The sequence below is a fragment of the Cupressus sempervirens genome, chromosome 3 (genome assembly GCF_028749045.1).
Source record: "Cupressus sempervirens isolate cs-2001-9-10 chromosome 3, ASM2874904v1, whole genome shotgun sequence".
NCBI lineage: Eukaryota > Viridiplantae > Streptophyta > Pinopsida > Cupressales > Cupressaceae > Cupressus > Cupressus sempervirens.
Window position 1 is genome coordinate 343,292,858 of NC_143120.1, and position 25,861 is coordinate 343,318,718.

General features: G+C 32.8%; 1 pseudogene; it reads right to left on the reverse strand.

The window, feature by feature from the left end:
• The window catches only part of LOC149566392 (ricin B-like lectin EULS3), a 63,630-nt pseudogene extending 55,740 nt beyond the window's left edge, over positions 1 to 7,890 (reverse strand).
• Positions 7,891 to 25,861: the final 17,971 nt, after the last annotated feature.

Consider the following 25,861-nt stretch of genomic DNA (forward strand, 5'->3'; position numbering starts at 1 on the left):
ATATTTTAATATATGCGACGAATCTTTTGAGATAGGTTTCAGACCTCTCTGAGATAAGATAAAGTTTTTAGGAAATTTTAGAGTTTCAAAAATCCAGACTTAGCCAATTTTCAAGGCTTCGAGATTTTAGACTTAGCCAAATTTCAAGATTCTACATTTTACCCCAGCTTGGTGTTTTGTTGATGAGTCGTCGTTCCTTCGAGCCCTCATTATGTGCGTGGTTTTTGTTGGCTTTGTTTGTGTGTTTTAGTTTGGTAGTGGCATTCACAAGTTTGTTGGTTGGCGGGATTGTGGTAAGGTCTTCCGCTGCAATCTTTGTAATCCCTATATGATGTTGTCATGTGCATTCATACTTGTTAAAAAAAATATCTTGGCTGGTATTTCATCCTTGTTCCAAGGATCTCTGAGCAGGGCATTACAATGTATGAGTGTATGTTAATTGCTTCCACTATATTATTCTGTTGTTGTTAAGTTATTATCTTTTTAAAAAAAATGTTTGGAAAACTTAGTAAAACTTTAGGTTAGTTCTTTTGGATCCCTTAGCAAGGTGTTACAAAAGTTATCATTGTTTTTATAAAGTTTTCGCTGATATTTTTGATATTTTTCTAATAATAACATTATTTATTTAAAATGTGATTGGTTCAAACCAATTTGTGGTATAGGGACACTTTTATCAGAAAAATCTCCATATTACATTATTTTTGCCTAGATTTTAGTGCAATTGTTCTTTCTAAAATGTACCTAAATTGTCATAGTCAAAACATAATAACACAATCTATTAAAAATTACATAAAATATTATAAAGAAATTATATCTTACTCATTTCACATTATTTTATGATTAATAGAATTTTAATCATATCTTACTTAAGAAATCATTGAACAAGACTATTGTTGCAAATAAATTTAAAATGAGTTAATCCTAGTTATATATATATATATATAATTAAAAAAAATAACCTATCACTTAAACATTGCATTAAAATGTAGGGATGAATCATAAATAATTATTGAAACAAAATAATATATGGATGCAAATTGAAATGACGGGCCCACCACTTCATTTGGATGAACCGTCATTCCCAACTAAAACCAAATCTTTAGTTTTGAATCTTGAAATAATACAAATAGAAATAAGAAATAAAAAGATCATAACATAATAAGATTACATAAAAAACAAAAGAGATAGTAAATCTAGAAAAACTCAATACCAATTTCATTACTTCCATTAACTAAATAAAATAATTATAAAGATCTTTTGAAGTTATATTAAGTAAAAATTATCTAAATCATTTTAACTAATTGAATTAAATTTGAAAAAAGAAAAATATTTCAAATTTGAAAAAAAAAATACTATATTAGATTATTTCTCAAAATTTATACATGAACGTCATTAGATATGAAATAACTTATAATCAAAGACACCGTGCAGTGGAATATCAAATATCTATTCCACATCTTTTGGCCAACCAACCTTGGAAAACAACACACAGGTAAAAACATTTATTAAATTCACTATGCAAATTATGCTTGGGAGAAAGGGAAGCTCATACAACATTATGTTTGTAGAGGGAATATGCCCTAGAATTTTCCAAGGCTTCTTCCATGTGTAGTGAGATGTATAAAGCATATATATTGATTGAGTACGCTGACACTGAAAATATTTTAAAGTCAATAGGATTAATGGAAATCGAGACATGAAAATTGATGTACCAAATCTTAGAAATTTCTTACACATACCTCATTAATCGAACCAACCTATTTACTTGTCTTGACCTTATTTACTCATTTATTCCATGCAAAATGACCATTTCCTTATTATGTTTGTTGTGCTACAATATTAATCATGTGTACGTAGACAAATTTAGTGTTTAAATTGAATATATGAGTTCTAAGTTTCTAAAGTAGTTCTCCTTCCTCACTTTTGTATTACATTAGTAAAAATATTGGTGTAAGACAAAGAAATATATATTTATATGTTCACATTTAAATCTAATGCTTTTATTTATATTACAACTATGTGTGATCACATGTATAATAATTTATTATTCTTTCAATTATGAATGCAATGACATCTATGCTTAAACTATGTAAGAATTTGTTTCTATTAATATGTTCTTTTAGTGCTATTTGTATTACAATTCATTAAAAGGATAAGTGCATGCTACTATGTGGCACTTGTTTCTTTTTCTTGTCTATTTTTTGAGATAATGATTTATATTTTTTCTCATGTGTTCTATGTGGCATTTATAGAAATTGTACTAGCCTCTTAATGGGGCACGTCCAATCGTGGTCAGCTAGGTCTCTTTTTCATTGGGTCGACTAGTCGCCAAACCCACTTTGTGGATTAATTTATAATTTAATGAATTAGACTACATGTAAGGGATTAATATTTATGGGGATTAGTTTATCATTTAGATATTGATTAATTTTATTATATTATTGTTTTGATATTTAATCTATTCATTTTTATTTCCATTCTAATACTTCTTTTATTTAACTATTTATTTATGTCTATATATTGATCAGTCAGTCATTCCATTTGTATATCCTTTTGATTAATAATTAGGGATTTTAATGATGGTTTGTTATTAGATTTCATTATAAGAGGGAATTTTATAGTCCTTCCCTCCCAAAATTTGATTCTCATTTAGGTGATTAATTGAGCATGATGAATTGATTTGTGTTTGACAATCAAATTTTATATGATGACAAATTATAGATTTCATAATAACATAGTGTTGAGTTGCCTTAAATAGTTCCAAACATAATTTGATTGATATCTTCATAATCAAAGTATATGGATTAATTAATCTTCCAAGTTTCAACATATTTTGTTGTAGTTTGATGATCAATAAATAAGTGTCTCTTTGAGGTTCATTAATATGTATAAATGAAATTAATTTTAATGGTCAACATAAGTTCAATTCTCTTTGCTTTTTACATGACCTCCTTAAGAGGATAAAAAAATTAATATTGTTGGGTGTTAGATACTCATCCCAGAGTATGTTCCCTCAAGGCATTAGGATTGTATGTTCATACCCATCTTGAAATCTTTCGTCAAGGCATTAGAAATCGCATTCGTACCCATCTTGGGATCTACCTATCTCGAGAGGATTTACCCCATCTTTCCTAGATCAATATCAATCACTTGTATTTATGAAATTATAATTATATTCACCCTATAAGATGGCAAGGTCATAGCTCTGATGCCACTGTAATATCCCCACTATTAGTGTTAGCTTGGGACAAATAATACTTGCAAAATAAATGTTAGAATCTAAGCAATAATAAATCAAACTATACCATTCTACCCTCTAATTTAACCCCAATCTTAATGATTGTCTCCAAATCGGGCTTCCTAACTCTTAGCTATTAGAATTTTTTCTAATGGAGTGCTCCCATTAAGGTTCTTCTTGGATGGGACATCCTCTATCCAAGGCCAATCACATATTCATATGTTGACTTCATCAAAATATTCTAGCACATGAGATTATTTATTAATCCTAGTCATGGTAGTCACATGGAGACCTTAATGCCTCTCATACCCCATTATATGGATCCTTGAATCTCCATGGTATTATCCCCATGGACTATAGAATAGTATGCAAGATCTAATGTTCCTCATATAAGAACTATATTTATTATTATAGATCAAGATCCAAAAGGTAAAGAAACAAGTCTTAATAAAGATCAAGATCAAGATCAAGCTCAAGATATCCTTCCTTATCCAATGGTTGAATCAAGGTTTGTATCCTAATAACTACATGATAAACCAATCATACCCTTTACATTATTTCAAGAAGATATCCCTCCATCTCAAGAGTCACATAACCCTCCATCTCCCATATCATATCCTTCTAAGCAAGATTGTATGCCTACCCCTAGTTGACTTTTCTTGTTATATTGTCAAATTCTTGTGAGCCTATTCTATGATTGGTTTATGATTAGCGGTACTTGGTTATCGGATTAGATTAAATGTATTTCATACTTAGTTGATCTATGTGATCAGTTAGTTAGTTATTTTATGTGTTTAAGATTATTTATATGATGATATATGTATGTTCATACATCGATTTTAGTTATTTCACGATGTTATTCAGATGAGTGCTTTATATGCAATTTTATGGATACTTAACCCATACTTGCATGTGTATGGTGTATGTGTATGTTTTACTTTATGATTGAAATTCTTGATGTGGTTGTTGTAGTCACGTACTAGTCGAGATCTACACAATGTACCACTTCCTGTCATTTCCTATTTAGTTTAGAATATATGATTATGTGCATGCATGGACTTTATGCAGATTGTAGGTACCAGGTATCGACTTCCTTGAATTTCTAGGATGAGTGTACCCTATTGCAATATCTCAATCATATAAGTGGGGAGATAATTCTTAAAGTTTGAATCCTAACCCTAAATAAATTGTTCTAGAAAGTAGGACAAGTATCTAAGTTGTTTACCTATCTGAATTTGTCAAGTGACATGAATTCATGATTTTGACCTTGGAGTTTGATTATGTGCTTTATCTTTCAATTGAGCTTTTGGATTTAGTTTTGTGGGTTTGGTATGTTTTTTTAGTTGTAATTAAATCATATTAAAAGATAATTTAATGATTTGATTAAATGGAAATTTTATTAAGAAAAATCAACATTTAATTATATTTAATTAATTGAGAAATTAATTAAATAAAGGAATTAAATTTAAAGATTTTATTAAAGTTTTGATTTTGGCGTAATTATATTTATTTAATTTAATAATTATTATTTATGAGTTTCATTTTAATAATAAACTCTAAATAATATTATTAGTTAAATTAATAAATATATTATTAAAATGTCTTGTAAGTAATTAAAGAGAGAGAAAATTATTTAATAAAGATATTTTAATTAATGGAAAAAAAGTTGTACATGAAATTAAAATATCTTTATTAAATAATTGTCTTTATCTCTTTAATAAATTACTGTGTAATCACATTATTTAATATTAAAAAATAAATGACTTTGGAGAATATGTTTATTTGTTGTGATTTTGTTTGGATGGGGGCTCGTGTTTTATATTTTTTTAAGAAACATATTCTATATATATATATATATATATATATATATATATATATATAATATAAAAATTGAGGAGCTGTGAACTCCCCCCCTGCTGTGATGGCAAATTGCTACCATAGCAGTGGACGCACCAAGGTGGGCTGCCAAAGCAACCAACCATACTTTGGCCTCCCCTTAATTAGGGTTTGCAATGTATTATATCGCATGCATTGTTTTGTTTTTAATTTAAAAAAATATTTTTAAATTAGTTTTAAATAATTAATATTATTAATATTAATTAAATAGTTTATTAAGTATTTTGATTTCTTTTATTTAATAAATGTTAAAGTAATAAATTTTATTATTATCAAAATATAATAATCATATTTAAATACATGTTATAGTTTTATAAAGTATTATTTACTTGTTTTATTTCAAAAGAAACATTTTTACATTAGTTAGATAAATGGAGTTTAAATCAATAATTCTTTTTAAGTGAGGGTAATGATTTCTTTAATTCAAAAAATTTAGTTATCTTGATACTATGAAAATGAAAACTAAAACCTAGATTGGAATTGAAAACTATATAAACAATAATACTTGGAAAAGAAAACTGAAACCCTAGTTGTTATTGAATCTTTGTGTTTTGAAAATGAAAAATGAGAACTTGGAAACCTATAGTGAAATTTAAACTTGTGTGTTTTCCAAAATCTAATAAATTACATGAAAAGTTACTTTTTTTGCTCCTCTCAATTGAAATAACTTTTAACATTTAGGTCTACGAAATAGCACTTTTAGAAAAGAAATACTCAAGAATGGAATAAATGTTGAAGACTATTGGTTCAGATATGAATGGTAACATAGGGGATCTGCACATGTCCATGGTTTTATTTGGATAAAAGGAGCGAAAAAAATGGAAAATATTGATTGGAATAATCAAGATCAGTTGTACTATGTTGCATCATATCTCCATGACTTGGTTCACACATGCAACCCTAAGCAAGATACACACCTTCGAAATATACAAGTATGATAATAAAAAGTTGAAAATTCAACCTTATCTTTACTTTATTCCCTTTAAAATAAATACAATTATGATGTTAAACTTGATCTAAATTTGTATTTAAGGTATATCAGAATTTCAGTCTACACTCATGTTTAAAAATCACTAGACAATTGGTTGAAAGTGATTTCAACAATGACCATGATGAGATTTTAAATACTATACAAAGGCACACAATGTGTAAAGAAGGTGCATGTCTACGCAAAAAGAGAGGGAAATTGGTTTGCAAGTAAGTGCAAATGCATTTAATACTATCTATTTTAGAATTTTATTAATGATACATATTATATAAATCTATACAAAAAACAATGGTTAGGTTTAGGATTTATACATGATGGTTAGGACTATGCATAGAATTAAGATTTATTACAAATAAATTTAATGTTTGATTTATTTGTGTTACCACATATTTGTCGCTTCCATATAAAGTAATATTTTGATACCAAACATATTAGAAAGTCATGCATATAGACTTATGAAAGTATAGCCTACACATATTTTGAATATAGAGTTATGAAACTAACTATACACATCATGTGAAGAATTAAAAAAATTGAATTTCCTTGTATTCTAATATAAGTTAAAAAAGAATATGGAAGATATTTAAAAAATCACATAAAAACCACATATATAAAAAAATAAGTTGTTGATTGTCAAACTTACACAAATCAAAGACAAAAGAGATGTTCCAATATAATCATATATAACAACCAATAAGTACCAAAGGTCAAAGAAGTAATAACTATATGTAACACACTTCGCCATAATAATTTCAGTACATGACATATTCTTTAGTGATTAGATTGGTATTACGACCTTTATTTGTGCAATGATCACGATGAATTTCTTTCATCATTGATGGAAATGCATCTGCATAATGAGATGCCTCATCTACTCCTTTTGTAACATCCACCATTTTCCACATTCCTAGTTCATTGGGATCATCAATCGTTAATGTCGTGTGTTCAAGAGTTTTCATGATACCTTTGCAGTACTCTGTAATCAATCTTACACATTTGTCAATATCAGATTCAAAAAAGTATTAGAGTTTATAAAGCTATTTGGGCTTCCAACAATGATTTTTGGTTTGTTTTATGAAGCATCCATTGTTTCAGTTCTTTATTGCAAAAAAACTAAAAAATAGAAAATATCAGTATTTCAAAATTATGAGTGTAAAATTATCCATAATTTATAATAAAGTAAGAGTTAAAGTAAATAATTTTTAGTACTACATCTTGTGGAAGAAATATTAAAAATACTTAGAATAAGAGATTAATTTTTTTACCACGTAAAAATATGAAAATGCAATTTTTACCATTCAAATAACTAACTCACAAAATAATGTATTTGAATTACCAAACTTATATAATATAAATAAATGAACATTAGATTTTATCACCAAGTATTTGGATCAAGAGACAAAATATAATAATATTGTTCATTATTTTGAGAAGTACAAACCACCAAAATTTATTGAAAATGTCTATTATGTATCAAAAAATAACAAAAATGTGTTGACAAAATGCACAATCTATCACATAACTTATAAGGTTCCACTAATAGATTCGGCACCGATTTGCGACGGCTATGTGTCGCAATTACGACAGAAATGTGTCGCGACTATGACAGACATAGACGTCGTAGTTATTTAGTCACAATTTATGACGTCTACCCTTACCGTCGCATTTGCGACGCCCATCCGTCGCTCTGCAACCACCTTATTGTCACACCAACCCTGTCACAATTCCTCTTCTTTCCGTCGACATTGCGACGAGGTTTCTGTCGCATTTGCGACGCCCATTCGTCGCTATGCAGCCATATATTTTTGGTTTAACTTCCACAGTCGTCGCAATTGCGACGGGGTTGCCGTTGCATGTATAGCGACCCCGTCGCAATGTCTGGGGTTGCCATCGCAATAGCGACGGAATCCCCAGCAATTGCGATGGGGTTGCTGTACATGCGATGGCAACCCCGTCACAATTGCGACGGATGTGGAAGTTAAACCAAAAAAAAAATATTGGCTCGAAACTAATAATTTTTAAAAAATTACTTGACCTTTAAATTACTATCCATAATTTATTGCAACATAAATAAAATAATTAAATACACTTTCTAAACTGTGACATTTTGTTTATGAAAAATAAGAAATTTTTAAACAAGCATATTACACTAAGATGTTTAAACAAAAATCTAAACCAAAAGTTCTCTTTCTGCCTACCAAAGCCTTTAAAAAATTGAACTCATCTAACCAAAAATCCAAAAAATTGAATGTTGATAAATGATATGATCAAAGAATACATTCTTACAATATAAACAAGTAATTTTTTATATTGTAAGAATGTATTCTGTGATCATATACCTTGTCTCATACATTATCTTGTCTCGTACAATGTATTTTTTATATTGTAAGAATGTATTCTTTGATCAGAAGCATACCTTGTCTCGTACATTATCTGCATCTTCCCATAATAGTTAGAATTGATCAAAAAGGCACCCATCCACCATGGAGACACTTAACCTTGATGCTATGTACAAGTGAACTTCGGATAATCACTTGTCTATATCGTCGACGCTAGTGAGCTGCATGATGGATTAATGACTTGATTATTGGTAGCAACCATTATGTGATAATCATCATGATATGCATCGAACTTCATATGCATTGCCATCCACAAATATGCATCCACTCATGATACATACATTGTCATCCACATAAATGCATCCATTTATGATGTTCCATCACATGCATACATATATTCATGACACCCACACCATATATAGACACATCCATCTAGATGTAAATGCATCATTATCATGCATCATACACATCATGTTATCATTGTCACATTATTGCATTCCAATCCACATTTCATTAAGCATCATATAAGTATGCAAATATCTCTGAAAAAAGGAAAATCATCAGATCTAATACAACAATTGTTAGAGTAATTATTTGTTCTAACTTATTAATTAAATCACTTTGATTTAATTAATTAAGTTGCCTATTACTCTAGTTTTCTTAAGCTATCTTGTAGGTGCATATAATTAATATTTTATTAAGTATATTGTGCAACCCTAGCTTTTTTAGGCTTTAGTTTCCCTTTTCGGGTTTCGTGATTCCTTTATAAGGATTCACCTCTTTGTATTTTAAACATTCACTTATTGGATTATATGAGATATTGCTCTTTGCATGTCCATAAGATGGATCTGGCTTTTTGGCCTCCTTGATTTTTCCTTGCCTCTGTTCTTTGCTTCATCCATGTGACAGGTTTATGCATGCAGGTGTTCTTGGGAGATTAGTTTTTCACCTAATTCTTACATGGTATCAGAGATAGCTTGCTGCTCGCTGTTCATGGTTTGTTGAAGCATTTCAGAAGCTGCATTTTTCAGAGCAGTGGGAGGCTGTACGGACAACTAAATTTTTTTTGGGGCACTTTGGGCTCAAACGGACACTTCCATTGGCTCAGGAAGGCCGTTTGCAGTCAGAATCCATATAAAATTTGTCCATTTTGGACACCGTTGGTCTGGGAGGCAAAAAAAATTTGTCATACAGGGCCGTACGGCCCCCTGCACGTGTTTCGAGGCATCAAAATTTTAAAAAAATATTACATTGCGGCTTTGATATCCATCGACGGTTAGTTAATCGCAGCGGAACCGTTGCGGTTACCGCTGGCGGTTATCGCTCAGCGGTCCGCTAGTGGCTCTGCAGCGGCTCAGTGGCGGCTCTGCCGCAGCGGCGCCTCCTGCCCACCACCGCCACCAGTGGCTCGGCTACCTACCTCCGCTCTGCCTCTGCTCATCGTGGTGGCATTTTTTATGAAGTCAAAGCTGGATGTTCTATTTTGCACTCCGGGAGGCGTATCTTGAGCTTCTGATCTCCGATTTTGGACTTCTTTATATTGCTGGAAAGATCTTTCTGTGATCTTTCTAGTAATGCTGGTTGTTGTTCCAGATTCTGTTCCGGGCACATCCTATTCAGTCTTTTGCATTTTAGCACTCTGGTGGATATCCTGATTGTTTCAGGTCCGAAGATCGATTTTGTTGCTTCAGTTGCTTCATTTTGGGCTCTACCTTCTATTGTTTTAGCCTTATGTTTTTTTTCTGATCATTGTTGATATTCATTGTAAGCATCTTTATGCAACGCACTGAGATAAAGTGCCACTCTTGCGTTTCAGGATCCTTTTCATCATTGTGATTCATTGTACTCGTACTATTTTATAAAGTTCCATGGGGGGGATAGTTGTTTGCTGCTTATAGGACCTCTTTCTCTAATTCCTCATGCAGTGTCGATGACACGTGCCTTTATTGGTGTTTTGTACCTCACTCTCAATGTGTTTGGCTCCTGTGTTGTAGGAGATTCTTGGCCCATCTTTTCAGCTGCCTGTCACCTCACCTGCCTTAAGGGGAGGTTATCTTGTTGTTCTATGCTTCTTTGGTTGATGGTTCATGCCTTCTATTTCCATGGAGGTTCCTTTGGTTGATGGTTCGTGCCTTCTATTTCCATGGAGGTTCTGCAGATCAACATTTTGACAGAGTCTTGCGGTTCTTCATGCTTCAATGATTCTCTTCTGATCTCTTTGTTCCTTCTTCTGGAACATTCTTTTCTATCTCTTTTTGGAGTAGGGTTTTTCCCATGAGTTTTTCTCTATTTCTCCTCTTTATAGAGATTTTTTTGTGATTGGGTACCTGATATGGCCTTATTGCCGGGACCCAATTCTCTTTCATAGCTGTGCTAGGTTAGCTTCCTCCCAAGCTTCACTTAAGGAGGGGTGTTAGAGTAATTATTTGTTCTAACTTATTAATTAAATCACTTTGATTTAATTAATTAAGTTTCCTATTACTCTAGTTTTCTTAAGCTATCTTGTAGGTGCATATAATTAATATTTTATTAATTATATTGTGCAACCCTAGCTTTTTTAGGCTTTAGTTTCCCTTTTCGAGTTTCGTGATTCCTTTATAAGGATTCACCTCTTTGTACTTTAAACATTCACTTATTGGATTATATGAGATATTGCTCTTTGCATATCCATAAGATGGATCTGGCTTTTTGGCCTCCTTGATTTTTCCTTGCCTCTGTTCTTTGCTTCATCCATGTGACAGGGTTATGCATGCAGGTGTTCTTGGGAGATTAGTTTTTCACCTAATTCTTACAACAATAACCATAGATCATAAGACTAATGAATCACCATACATCATTAGACTAAAGAAAAATATGATCGGCCATCACTTTCGATTCATATATCGGCCTTATAAGTTTACCATAGTACAATAACATACGTTGATAGTATTATCCACCTGGCAATTAGTGATTCATGATTAATAGCATAATCAGCTGGCAATTGTTAGCAATAATCACTCATGATTAGTTCACTGAATAATCATGAATGATTATTGGGTAACAATATAATTAGCAGTTGTTATGAAGGGTGGCATCTTTCCACCCGCACAATTTCATAGTTTGATGCACATATATATACAGGTCAATCAGCTCTCCAAGAGGCAGTGAAGAATTGACATTTGATAACTTATATATTCCCTTGCGGAAAGTGCTCGACTTAGGAGCATAGAAGGTTACTACCACAAACACTGGTACAAGTTATTTAACTGTATATCAGAGACAACATCCATTAGAGAAGCATAAACCATATTTTCCATATCAGAGACAGCTTCACAATCCAGAGAATCAGTGCATAAGCCATTCAAAGATATACCGGAGATAGCCTATCTCTGTCCATGAACACCATACCAATGTGTATTTGCAGCATGGATTAAATAGAGAGATCAAAGACAGCCCTTCAGGTTATTGAGCATATTTTTACATTGTTATATTTGGCACAACCTTCGCTTATTTGTATGCTACATTCTATACTGTACAGAAATTCAGCATTTGCATTTGGACTTACCAGGAAGACATTTCATTCTGATCATAATTGTGTATGCCTTTGTATATTTGAATCATTTGCATTATTTACTACTTGTTAATTAAAATTGGATCAATAAAACAATTATTTAAGTAGGAATTGTATATTTTCAGTAGTGTCTCATAAATACCAAAAAGGGGACATACAAACACCTTGTATCTGGATGGCAGTGCCCGTGAAACAGTAGGTCTTAAGATAGCATCGTTAATTGTTTTAAACAAAGCTTGTGAAGCTCTCAACTCAGCAATCTTTTTGAAAAAGGATTCTAACTATTCTCCAATCTTCATCAAGATATGTAGCTGATTCTGCAAATGATGTTGGGAAGTCCACCGAATTGCTTCATAGGCTTCTTCATCCTCACCACAATCTTGGCTTATAGACATCTCCTTTTGGAGGAGATTTACTAGTTCCTCAAAACTGGGAATATGTTTCGTGACATTCAATGTTGTCACAAATGCCTTGTATCTGAATGGTAGTGCCTGTAAAACAATAGGCACCAAGATAGCATCATCAACTGTTTTACCCAAGGCTTCTAAGGAAGCTCTCTACTATTCTCTTGTAGAGTACAAGAGAATATAGAAACAAAAAATTAACATTTTTGATAAAAGGAGTTGAGAGATATACAAATTATTTTCAAAACAAAATTTTACAATAATTCATTTTGAGATTTAGGAAAGAATTAAAAATAGCTCCCCACAAATTTAATCATATATGCAGGCTTCTAAGTTTTACATACATGTCTACAAGTAAACTGTTAGAGAAAATATAGGAAACCAATTGACGAAATAGGGGAGAGTAAGATGAAATGTAGCTTACTAATCACCCAGATTAATTCTAGAAGCTTGGCATTTTAGTAGTTCTTGGACTTTTGGGTTTTGTGATGTCTGTTGGGACCATGATCTGTGACTAAGGTTGTCAACCCACCTAGTTTCCTTTGCCTTGTCATCCAATGCCACTTATTCCATGATTCAAAAACATAGATAAAGTGAGCCTACATCCTAGACAAGGTCCAAAAGTCCTAGATAGTATGGACCTAGTCCACCTAGTCCAAACGCATCACCACAATTGACTCTTGCAAGTTCAAGAGGAGATGAAGCCTCTTTTGCTCCAGCAAAAACTCTCTTCAATATTTTTAAGATGTTGAGGCTTTGGTCTCATAGGAAGATGTCAATGCTATTATTTTAAAAACAAAGAGACTACTCAAACAGAGGCAATAAGGGAGCACAGAGTCACCACTTTATCACCTAAGAAACATTCAATAAATATCACATGATAACATTCATTAACACATTAGATTCATAAACACACAACATTCATCAATATTTTGCATTAACACATAATTCATGAACATTCATTAGCACATAATTAAATTCATTGAGACATGAAATTCAATCATTATCAATTAAGGTATGTAGATGACAATCATTTCTTTTTTTTGTTTCTATTTCTTTTTTCTATGTAAGCTCTAAGAGGAGCATCAGTGTCATCATCAATTCCCCCCTCATCAGTTCTTTTCTCTGTTCTTGATGATCTCAAATTCATATGCTATTGCAAAGAGGGGTCCTCTGCAATAACAAATAAAAGAGTTAAATTAAAAATAATTTATTATAATTGTTACAAGTATTTAATTATTTTAAATAACATAACTGTGGCGCTCTTTACCTGATCTGACCACATCATTTTGTCTGGACTCAACGTCAACACGCTTATGAACATCGACACCTCGATCCTCTACAGCTGCTATACAAAATGTTACATTAATCCAAACACCAATTGCAATTACATATAAAAAATTTAATAGAAAATGTATACCTCCACCACTGGGATGCACATCATGCGAACCTTTAGCATTCACAGATTGTGTAGAAGGATTGTCAGGCTGCATTCCAACATCCTACGCATTGTTATCATTGCTTGCTTAACATCAAATAGACTAATTGGTAAAGTATTCAATTTGAAATAAATTTCATTTAGCTTATTTACCTGTGGCTCAAATGCATCATTATTAAAACCTTCCACACTAATTTCAGATCATAGCCGTTCAGCCACGGCTCTATAGCCTTGTTGGAAGCCAATTCTCTTATCCTCTTCTGTGAGGCATCTCTTGAACTCTGAGCCCTGCATTTTTGTGTGGTATGGTGAATTTAACTTGCATTTTTTCATCAACCAATGGAGGGTAGTTAAAATATCAAAAGGAAATACAAAAGTTGCAAAAGTTGAGGATCAAGAATACTTACAACTCGTGCTTGAAGTTTCGAAAAACCACCAGAGCTGAGCTTGTGTGTCCCGTGCTTTTCTAGTCTTGCCTTTGTTGCCTTTGATGTGTTAGGAAATCTATGAAAAGTTTGAAATATGTTAGATAATATAAATATAGAGGTTAATTAGTACATAATTACATTCTCAACAGTATCACATACCTTGGCAGTGTACTCTCTACTGGTGTAATTGTATTTTTCTTGTCAGCTTTATACTTTCCATCCAAAATCAGAGCCTGTCACTCAGCCTCAGGAACATAGGGCGGACGCTCGTACCTAGGGTTATCCCATAAATTTTTTCTATACTGGTCCCTAATATACTTCAAACATAAACCAACTTTTTCAAGGAGCTTGTTTCTCTCGAATGCACGAGGTCCAAAGAGTTGGGTCATGCTCTCTAGAAGATCATCCTTCAATTTTTTGTCTTGTTGATTCCACCTTTTAAGTAAAAAAAAACATGTTAGACTCATAACTGAAGTGAAGCTACCTTTAATATAGTTCAAGAAATGGATGAAAAAGAAAACTATTCTAGCAATGATATGAAATCAAAACAGTGGTTTGGGGTTTTAGCTAGGATATGATGTTCTACCAGGTACGCACGGTGGGCCCGAATATTCGCAAACACTCATCACCAAGTTTTTTCCAAAAAACATCATTCCCTACAAAATAATCATGGGATCATTAGTCAATGAAGAGTGATCAAAAACTAAATTACTATTATATCACTATAGAATAATAACTTTAAAGTACCTGGAACTTTGGCTACTTTTAATGGAATGCCTTCATCGTCGCTGACGATCAATATGACATCCTTCACCGTTCCCGTGCTAGGAACATAGGAACATCCAGGGAATGATGCTGCAGCTCCTATTGCAAAAAGTTTCATAAGTTTCATAAGTTCAGATAAATTAATCTATTTTAGATAAATTATTGCAAAGAGAAATTTGGAGATATTTATTGCAAAGAGAAATGAGTTTTTTACTTTATCTACATCTACAAGGATCACCCTCTTTTATTATTAGTTGTTCTAACAATCAACATCAATGAACTAATCAAGTCAATTCAAAAGAGACATCAATTCAACCATCTCCTTGCTCGTTGGGCATTAAGGGTTGCCCATATCCTAAAATGCTGAAAGTATCCTTGTACATACCAATAAAGTGGATAGCGATACAAAGATAGTTTAAAGCTCTGATCCCTTTGGTCCTTCATCATTAAATGACTAAATCTATTATTTCAAATTACATCTAAACATGTTATAAATTACAAATAAATTAAAGAAAAGTATTAAAAAAATAACAATTATGCTTACCCTAATCTCAAATGAAAAGAATAGAATCAAATTTGTAAAGGTATTTCACTGTTTGTTTCTGTCTCTGTTGATTGGTGCCCACATTTGTGGCACTGCTCAATCCTGTATTTCTAGCTGTAAGTAATCAAACTCGCCATTTTTTTAAAAATATATTTTAACAGCAAGTGTTGGACAACATTAGTGACTTTGAAAGGGACTTCATTTCATATATTTTGCGGCAAAGGTGTTGTCTCTTGCCATTGTTTAACTTTACCTCATCTTTGTACCCTTCTGCTAGAGATTGTGCTATTTTGCAGCATACTTGTGAGATTGCGCACATGGAAATTTTTTTAGCTAACCTATTAAAGAGGCTAAATCTTCAAAGAGAAAATAAATTCTGGGTCCCAGATTCAACTCTAATCTGTTCTGCAGATTTTGTAATACATCCTGCCTTTCACCTTGGCATTTAATGCCTAATATCAACAGTACATTTTGTTGACTATTTTGTTTTTAAGTTCTAAAGCTTTTTTTTATTTTAAGCTTTCAAACATATCAGTTTCTCCTTTATGATTACATTCTGCTATTTGCAAACTAGGCACAACTTCTCATTTGTGTTTTTGTTAGGGAATGTCATTTCATTTGTGTTTCTGTTTGGGATAAGTCATTTCATTTTGTTTTTGTTTGGGATAAATCATTTCATTTGCTACATTTTGAATATTTTAAATGTAAAAATGAAAGATATTGTAAATCAATTGTTCCTTTATTATACATTGACACCATGTGCATTAAAAAAGAGAGAAAAAGAGGGATTTGTGTACCAGTAGATGGTGCAATAGTCGATGCCTGTAAACTGCGTGTTCTCGACTCAGCAGTCGAAAAGAGATTTGTGGTTGTCCTGGATGGAGGCAGTGTCATCATAGGATCTGAAGCTAAAGAATAAAATTGTTAGAGCATGCATAAATATAGAACGCGTGCATAAATTCAGTCTTAATTGCATGTATTGTCAATGATTATGATAATTTCTATCTATATTCAATGGAAAACACAAGTGGGGAATGGAACATGCGATCTACCTGAACCACCTACAGCACCCTCATCATGGGAACGGGGCTCGAAATCACACAAAAAACTCTGTAAAGACAACACATCCATATTTTAATTAATGGCATAAAAGAGCATAACATAAAAACTATTATTGAACTCTTGTTATAATTAAAAATTTCATTAATACTTACTTTTAAAGTTTCAGAGGTGTGCAATAATTCAGATGCCCTATTTTTTATTTCCTGAGTAGCAGGCTTAATGGTTGCCAAACGTATAATTTCTCTTCCAATTTTCTTTAGCAACTTTTTAATCGAACCGATCGGGTCATTGGTCTCTGCTAAATCAATATAAAATGGGTCCTCCTCAGGGGTGGAATGCTAAGGGAGTGCAGGTTCCTTTCCCTCCCTCCGACCACTGGCCCTCTGTGACAACAATAGTATTAGTATTATCAAAATTACTCCAAAACAATGAAGAAAACAACATTAAAAAAATAACATTTTGCTTCTATCTAGTTTGCACAATTACAATGAGTTTTACCTGCTCATGTGTAGATGAGCCGGGAACATCGCTAGCATCCCCTCCAGGTGGTTGCTCCATATTGTGCCCCTGTGTCAAAGATCAAGTATAAAAATGTTAGCCAAAAATTTATTGACTAAATGGTATGTTGGAATCATTGATTAGAAGTTGGTTTAATAGTATGTACCACCCCCATGATAGTAGCCTCATTTGTATCTATGCGGTTCAAATTTTAATCAATAAGAAGCTCTTCCCTTGCATGTATTGATTTTATCGCACAGATGAATACACGATTTCCCTCGCGTGCCTCAAATATGCAATTGGGTTCCTTTATAGTTGACCCGGGTCGTGTACTATTTATAAAACCCGCAATATTCCCTGTTTCTTTTGGCCTTCCATCAATGTATATAGCCACACTTTTACTTTGATTATTGTCTTGCTGCTGTATATAATTTTTCGAGAGGGCATACCTACGCATACTTTTTTTATATTGAACAATATGCATCCAACTTTTGTAATCATAACATGGTCCAACATACTCCATCAATTCAGAAACTTTGTTGTAAGACACCTTTATGCCGTCCATAGAAAATAGGCCCAAACCATGTAATGATGATTGTGCTATGCGATATATCCTCTCGTTAACACAAAAATCAGTGTTTATTGGGGGAAGTTCCTTGGGTACCCAATGTTTCTGTAGATGTTGGTACCTCAAGGGCACGTCGATGTCACCTTCTGTCTCATCATCATAAGAACATGACCCCCCTTGAGCAAGGAAAAATTTCATGTGTTTATTGAATTTCTTTCTAGTCCTTTGACCTCTAGTTAATCTCCCTGTTCTAGATAAATTGCATGTCTCGCTTTCCTCTTTTATTCCTATATTTCCCTCACTCGAGGAAGACACTTCTGACAAATACCTATTCGCTGCTACCTGCAAATGGGAGAGATCTTAGAAGACATCAATCTTACTATTGATAAGTGTATTAAATAGACTCTCTATAAGGAGTATTGACTTATACCTGTCGATCCATGAGACTATGCGGGATGCTCCTGAAAGGGGTTCAGTTTCCTGCAAATGTAATTCAATTATCATGAGTATAATCACATCATAATCATAATCAAATCCATCATAAGCATCACATAAAAATTAAAAACATTAAAAGGTACACAATATAACACTTAAATCAGGCTCACATTATAGATATTATTCTAGTTACAACTCCCTTTTATAGATATTTAATGAATTCCCTTTTCTAAACTAAACACTTACAAATGCTTTTGACTTGAAAGGAAATAAGGCTCAATACATTCACACATCAATATGTGTTTTAAATAGTTTTATTTAATTAATTTAGATTAGCAGTATTCTATTCTATTTCTATTAGCATACCTCTAAATTTCATCATCATCATCCTCGTCGCTGTCATCATCATCATCGTCATCCTCGTCGTCATCATCATCATCATCCTCGTCATCATCATCATCCTCACCATTATCATCGTCATCGTTTTCGTCATCATCATCAACATTAACATCATCTTCATCTTCATCATCATCATCATCATCATCAGTAGCAACATCTACATCATCTTCTAATTCTTCGATATCTTCTTCTTCCATCGCATTATACTTTATTGGCTTTCCTCTTGGTTCATGTCTAACAACAAATGACCAACCCAGTTCATGTGGAACCTCTGAGTAAAATACCTACTCACATTGGCTTCGAAGAACATAGGGCTCATCCCCAACTGGCTCAAATGACCTTGTATTAACCATTGTAAATCCATTATCATGTTCAATAACAGTTCTATCAGGATCATTTGGATTAAGTCATAGCCTATACCATTTGACAACGAAGAGTACTAATTTGAAGGAACTAAAATCACAGTCTAGTATATCATCCAAAATGCCATAGTATTGATTTTCAGACTCTCGAGGATGTAAGTCATTTCTAGATGAAATATTAGTCACTTGAAAGACTATAGTTATTCCTAAATCACAAGTTTTCTTCGTGTCATCCAACACTTTGACGCGAAATTTTTGACCATTACAGAACATAGCCTTGTGGTGTTTAACCTGCAATAATATGTGAAACATGTCAAAATTATTGTATCATGAGTTGATAAACATACAGGTGATTAATAAATTTGTACGTACCTGGAAATCTCTTAAACCACATGCTAAATCTATTTCCCTTTGCATAACATTGGAATCTCCATTACGATGAGCTTCTTTAACCAATGAAGATACACCTTCCCATGTTAATGTCCGACCAGAATGTTGACATCGTTCAATCCATACCATCATCCAATCAAGATTGTTTGCAATATACAAATGTAGTGCATCCCACTCTCGAGCACCTTTCAATTTCCTCAATGTACCTTTCCCAATCAAGTACTCCCCTTCTAATTTTTTAAAAGGCTCGAGATCCCAAATCCGATCTACATGAATATTTGATGCAAACTTAGGAAGATATTCAGTAATGTACACCATAGTCTGGTATACCATATATCCCTCTACCATAGAACCCTCAGGATGTGCTCTTTGTTGAACCAAAGCCTTCAAAGATTTCAAGTGCCTCTCAACCATCCACATTGACCTACTGTGTACAGGTCCACACAATTCAATCTCCTCAACTAGGTGTATGAGGTAGTGTTCCTGTGCATTGAAAAAAGTTGGAGGTAGACACTTTTGCATTTCACACAGTAAATGAGGAATTCTTCTCTTCCAATAGTTTATATCTTCTTTATGGATTTCTTTAGATGACAACCACCTACATTAAGAGATTCAAGTCACAAAAAATATATAGATACGAGACTTTACAAAATAATATACAATAGATTACATAGCAAGAAAAACAAATCACGAATATAATAAATATATACAACAAATTGAACAGATATTACTGCTTACCTCATGTATTTTCCAAGATCGTATATCACTTGTTTGATGTTATTGTTGAAGGGCTCTGGGAGAGATAGAGGAAGCACGTACTGCAGTAATTATAAACCAATCATTTCATTGTTTTCTAACATAACATAACGAACAATACACATAGTTTATGAATATATTGTAAATACAGAAGAACATAACTTACCTTGATGAAAGTATACCAATCATGCATTTTGAGCCCTAGCCCAAATTCACTTTTTTTTGATATGAGATTGTTTATGTTCATAGCAAATCCTGTGGGAAATTGAGTTTTTCGTATGACTTCTTTTATGGCATCACTTTGTTGCTCCGTTAATAACCAAGGAAGGGCACTTATATTAATATGATCTCTGTTTCTATTTGAGTGAATGAAATTCTTCAATGCATGATTGGATTCATGAATTTCATTACAAATTTTGACAATTTTTTCTTTGTCACGCCTTCCATCCAATATTTTCCACAATGTCTCTATTATATTCTTTCCAATATGCATAGAATCAAACAAATGCACAATTTGTAAGTGCTCATAGTAGGGCAACCTGCTAAATTTTCTAGGATAGCTTTTTAGTCCCTTTGGAAGGTTGTCAGTACTGCCTTGATGACCTTCACGATCATCAATTACACAATTAGTAAACAAAAATCACAATAGAAATATATAAATTACAAACATAAACCATTAGGTGGAATGACATTACCTCAACGATTAATTCTATTATATTCCAACTTCCATAGGCGAGGTGTCATTCTTCGTGGCTTTGATGTAGTCTCTTCTTTCCCATTGAAAAGATGTTTTTCTGTACTTCGATACTTATGATTCCTGTGGAGGAAGTGTCTACACTCATCAAACACCTTCTTTCTTAAACTTTTTGAATGACGACATTTCATTTTTGGACCACAAACTGGACATGCAAATTTTCTCTTTGTTTGAAGACCTACAAGATAATGATATAATTGGATTATTAAATATGTTGATTTTTATACATTAATGAATTATCGTGCGCAACTTGAATTCACTATAACATACCACAAAAATGTGTTAGCTCTGGGGCATCATGTATTGTCCATGCAAGTATTGCATGGAATTGAAATTCTCTTTGTCCTATTGGTCTAGACACGTCATACATAGTGACACCATTCCATAACTCCACCAACTCATCGATAAGAGGCTCAATATATACATTCATATCTTTAACTTGATATTTACCTACTTGAATGAACAGTAACATTACATAATTATTGTGACCGTTTTACTGCAAGATTTGTAAGTACATGTAAATTAATAACTATCAAATGATAAGATACCTGGAACAATCATTGCCAACATAATGTGCTCCCTCTTTATTGACATCCACAGAGGAATGTTATTGTTGATAACAAAAATAGGCCACACCGAGTAAACAGATCTCATCTCTCCAAATGGATTGACACCATCCGCTGCCAATGAAAGCTTGAGATTACGAGGTTCTTCTTTGAAGTGTTGCCACTTTTCCTCTATGTGCATAAATGCCGAACCATCCGCAGGGATTCGAATAATGTCATCTCGACTTCTATTGCGTGCATGATAATCCATAAATTGAGCCAAGCTACTACACCTGAATAATTGTCGTATCCGTGGAATAATGGGGATGTAACGAAGAACCTTTTGAGGCACCTTTTTTGTTAGTCGATTTGTTCGATATCTATCGTATGACATACAGGGCATTGTGTTGCAAATTCATGTTCTTTATAATATATAATATGATCATTGGGACAAGCATGTATTGCTTAATACTCCATTCCAATATCTTTCATAATAGTAGATAATTCTCGATATGAGTGAGGTAGAATATTTGATGATGGTAACAGAAACTCGCCTATCAATCTACAGGAAAAAATATAAGTTGTTAATATAAACAATATTAGTGGTACATTATTCACCCTTTGTTAACTATAAAGACATATATGACATACCTTAACATACGTGACATAGTTATGTTGGATAAACCACTCATAACCTTCAAGTTCAACAATGACAATACAACAGAGAGAAGAGTTGTTTGGGAGTCTTTATATAGGGGCTCGTATGCCTTCTCAAGTAGAGGTACATTGAGGCTATCATCATCATCATCATCAGATACGCTTGGACTAAATGTGTCATGGATCAATGTATTTATACCATCATCTTCAATTGTGTTTTCTAGCGCATGATCGTCATCTTCCATGTGATCATTGTCTTCACCTTGGATATTTGCACCTCCATGTTCGTCCACTTCAAAAACTATATTCTTCGAATTGTTGTGGTTCATATCATGTACTTCCCTAGGGAGATCAACCTATATAAAATTGATTAACATAAATAAACCATGATCATCAACTCATCATCAAGTGATTTCATATGTATATAAATTGTTAAAATGATATAATGAACGAATTACCAGTGGATGATAGTCATGCCCCCCTTCAATGTGACCATTCTCCCTGCAATGTCTCTTAGCTGTTTTGATTAGCAATCTTCTATGATTTAAGCCCTTACAAATTTTGCAAGGACAATAACATTTTCCATCACCTTTTCTTTTCAAGTTAGACCACAATCTAGCGATTGTCTCCTTGTTTTGTTCTTCACTTATATTATCTAACATGATTGTTCTTTGCAGAAGCAAAAATTGGGCTATGAAAACTTCGGTCTACAACTTTCACAAACTAAGCAAAACTTTCAAAAGTACACAAATCTTCTTAGACCTAGCTAAATAAATTAATATTTTAAAAAATACTTTCTTTGACTTTATTCCTAAGACATTTAATCCAATCACCTTTTATAACATTCAATCAATTGCTCTAGGGAAATTTCTGGATAAGATTATTTGTAAAACTTTGACCAACTGCCTGAAGGTCTTATTTCAAGAGACCTTACAACATTAAGCCACTAAAAAATATGCAATTTTCATACCCAAGCGCGCGGCTATATAACTCGTGCAACGACCTTCTTGCTTAGTTGTAGAAACTCTCCAACAATCAAATCATACAAGCTACAAGGCCTAACAACAATTTCAAAACATATAAGCTAAAAGTGTAGTTAAAATATACATTAGATTAAAAAATATGCAATTTTCATACATGAGTGTGCGACTATATAACTCGTGCAACGGCCTTCTTGCTTAGCTGTAGAAGCTCTCCAGCAATCAAATCATACAAGCTACAAGGCCTAACAACAATTTCAAAACATATAAGCTACAAGGCAAGACATATTATATGACATGGCAAAAGGAACAAAATTTAAAAGTGTTAGCAAGACATATTAAACGACATCATAGTGCTAGAGAGATCACAATTATATGAGTCTAGATTTTGATTGTAGTCTTTCAAAATTGTGTATGGACTATGGTAGTATACGAATTACATAAAGACCATTGTTATGATAGATTATAACATTTTCATTTCTGTTTTATGCATGTGAAGAGGAGGATATTGCAAATTGGAGCAGTAGGAGGTCCTCCACACTATCTGGTTAAAGATAGATCTATTTGGTGGGGGCTTTCCTATAATGGTAAACCTTTGGCTTTAACACAGAGTTGTTTAGCCAAGGCTTGGAACTTAAAGGGGATCTCGTTGATACAGGACATTATGGATGGTGGGCAGCTAAGGGAGTGGGAGGATATCAAATATAGATTTAACATTCCCGACTCGCAAAAAAAGACATATACCCTTATTAAGAAAGGAATGCTTAGTTGTAAGCCAAAAGAATTGTTAGATGCTAATGGATCCTTAAAGAAGATTAAATGGATTAATGGTAATCTATTGTCAGAAAGTACTACCAAAAATGTTTATCTCTGTATGAAAAATGACTCCTCTCTCATAGCCAGGGTGTCTCAGTGTTGGGGGAAAATTAAGCCTTTTTCTATTTGGTCATTTTTCTTTGAATACATGTCGAAAAGTAAAGCAAAGCCAAAAAAAAACTTTGTTTCAAGTGGTTGCTCTTATTTAAGAAGTTAGCTCTTGGGAAAGTCCTTTCATCAATTGGTCTTGCTGCTGTTTGTTGTAATATTTGTAATGTTCATGAGTCTTTTGAGTACCTATTTTTTGAATGTTTATATGCACGTAAGATATGGTCTATTTTTTTGGGGTCTCCATGTAAGTAGAACTGTATTAATAGTTTTTCCTAGTCAGAGATCCTTGCTGGATATGTGGATAGATTTGATTCTAAATTCAATAGTTTTTGGTTTGTTCTGACTATTGAGGTGTTATGGATTCTATGGAAAGACAGGAATAAAGAAATCTTTCAAGCCGAGAGGAGTAAGCTTACTGAGTTTAATTTTAAACTCACCCATTTTAATATTATGTCACAAGTATCATTGGTTCTTCAAATCAAAAGATCAGACTTTATGAGGCTAATCTGTGAAGGGTGCTTAATGATAAAGAAAGATCAAGTTCAAGATGCAAACTATGTTTCAGGATTCCAATCTTTCTTGGCTCCAACAGAAATGGACAAATTGAACAAATATATTAGTGAATGTCAGTTGCAAGATGTCCCTCAAACTGAGATTCCTCAAACAGGTTGGGAAAATATGTATAATCAAGAGGAGGATCAAGTTGATGTTGTTCAATCTGGTTGGGGAGCTGATCAGCAATCTGGTGGAGGTTTAGTCCATAATCATGAAGAGCAGGGACTAGTGTAGCATGATGGTTGGAATACAATGCCCAATCAAGATAATAGACAAAGTGAAGCTGATCAAGTGGCTCACGCAGAGGTGTCCAACGTCAAGGATGGATGGGGTCAATTTCAATAGTGAATTTTCAGATTATAAATTTGCTAATATTTGTAATGAAAATGGATTGTAGTCTAAGTATAGCTAGTTAAAAAGAACTGATACCGTCACCCCCTAATTTTGTAATTGTATATATTCAAGGGGGTGTGAAAAGTCCTTTTTTTTTTCTTTTTCTTTTCGAAACTCTGAACTTGTGATGTAGATATTTATTAAACTGTCTTAATAGAATATATATATATTATTATTATTGATAAATAGTTAGAATAATAAAATTACTAAAAATAATAATAACTCTAAAAATAAAAATAAAAATAAAAGTGAAAATATATGAACTTCAGGATTGAAAAAATTGATTGGTGAAATTAATAAAAGAGAGATGAAAACAAAGAGGGAAACTTAGATTTTAAATGAAGGTTTTGTATTTAAGAGTAATAAAAGTTTTAAGTCTTCAAATGTCGGCCGTTATTTCTGAGCTACATTATTTCAAGACTAAGATTTGGTTGGCATTCTATTTAATGACTTTTTTGAAACCCAATTTTTCCAATCGCTGACGAGTGATTATTTTACAGGACGAAAACTGAATAGACTATGAAAACCACGAATAAATCATAATACAATTATTCGCCAATAATTGTTTCTGTAAAAATGCTTAATTTTGGCTGGATAGATGCTGCAAAACTGTATTCCTAAAGGCCATATCACCTGGATTAGAAAAGGCAGTTCAAATTAGAAACCACAAAATTTAACAGCGGATATCTATTGTTTGATTATTTTTTCCTGACGAAGCTTATCTAGACGAGCAATTTGCAACTAAAAAGTTCAGACCCACAGTGGAAAAGGTGCGATCTTTGTGAAATAGAAGAGGAAACTTGGAAACATACATTCATTCTACATAAAATTTAGATTTCAAACAAAGAAGAAACATTTACTGTAGCATCACATTGCACAAAGAACAAAATTAGGAAATAACTCTATTAAGAATTTCAAAGAGGGTAATGGTAGTTGCAAAGGAGATAATGAAAAGAGTTGTCTTCTTAGAGAGTATGCACTGAAATGGTT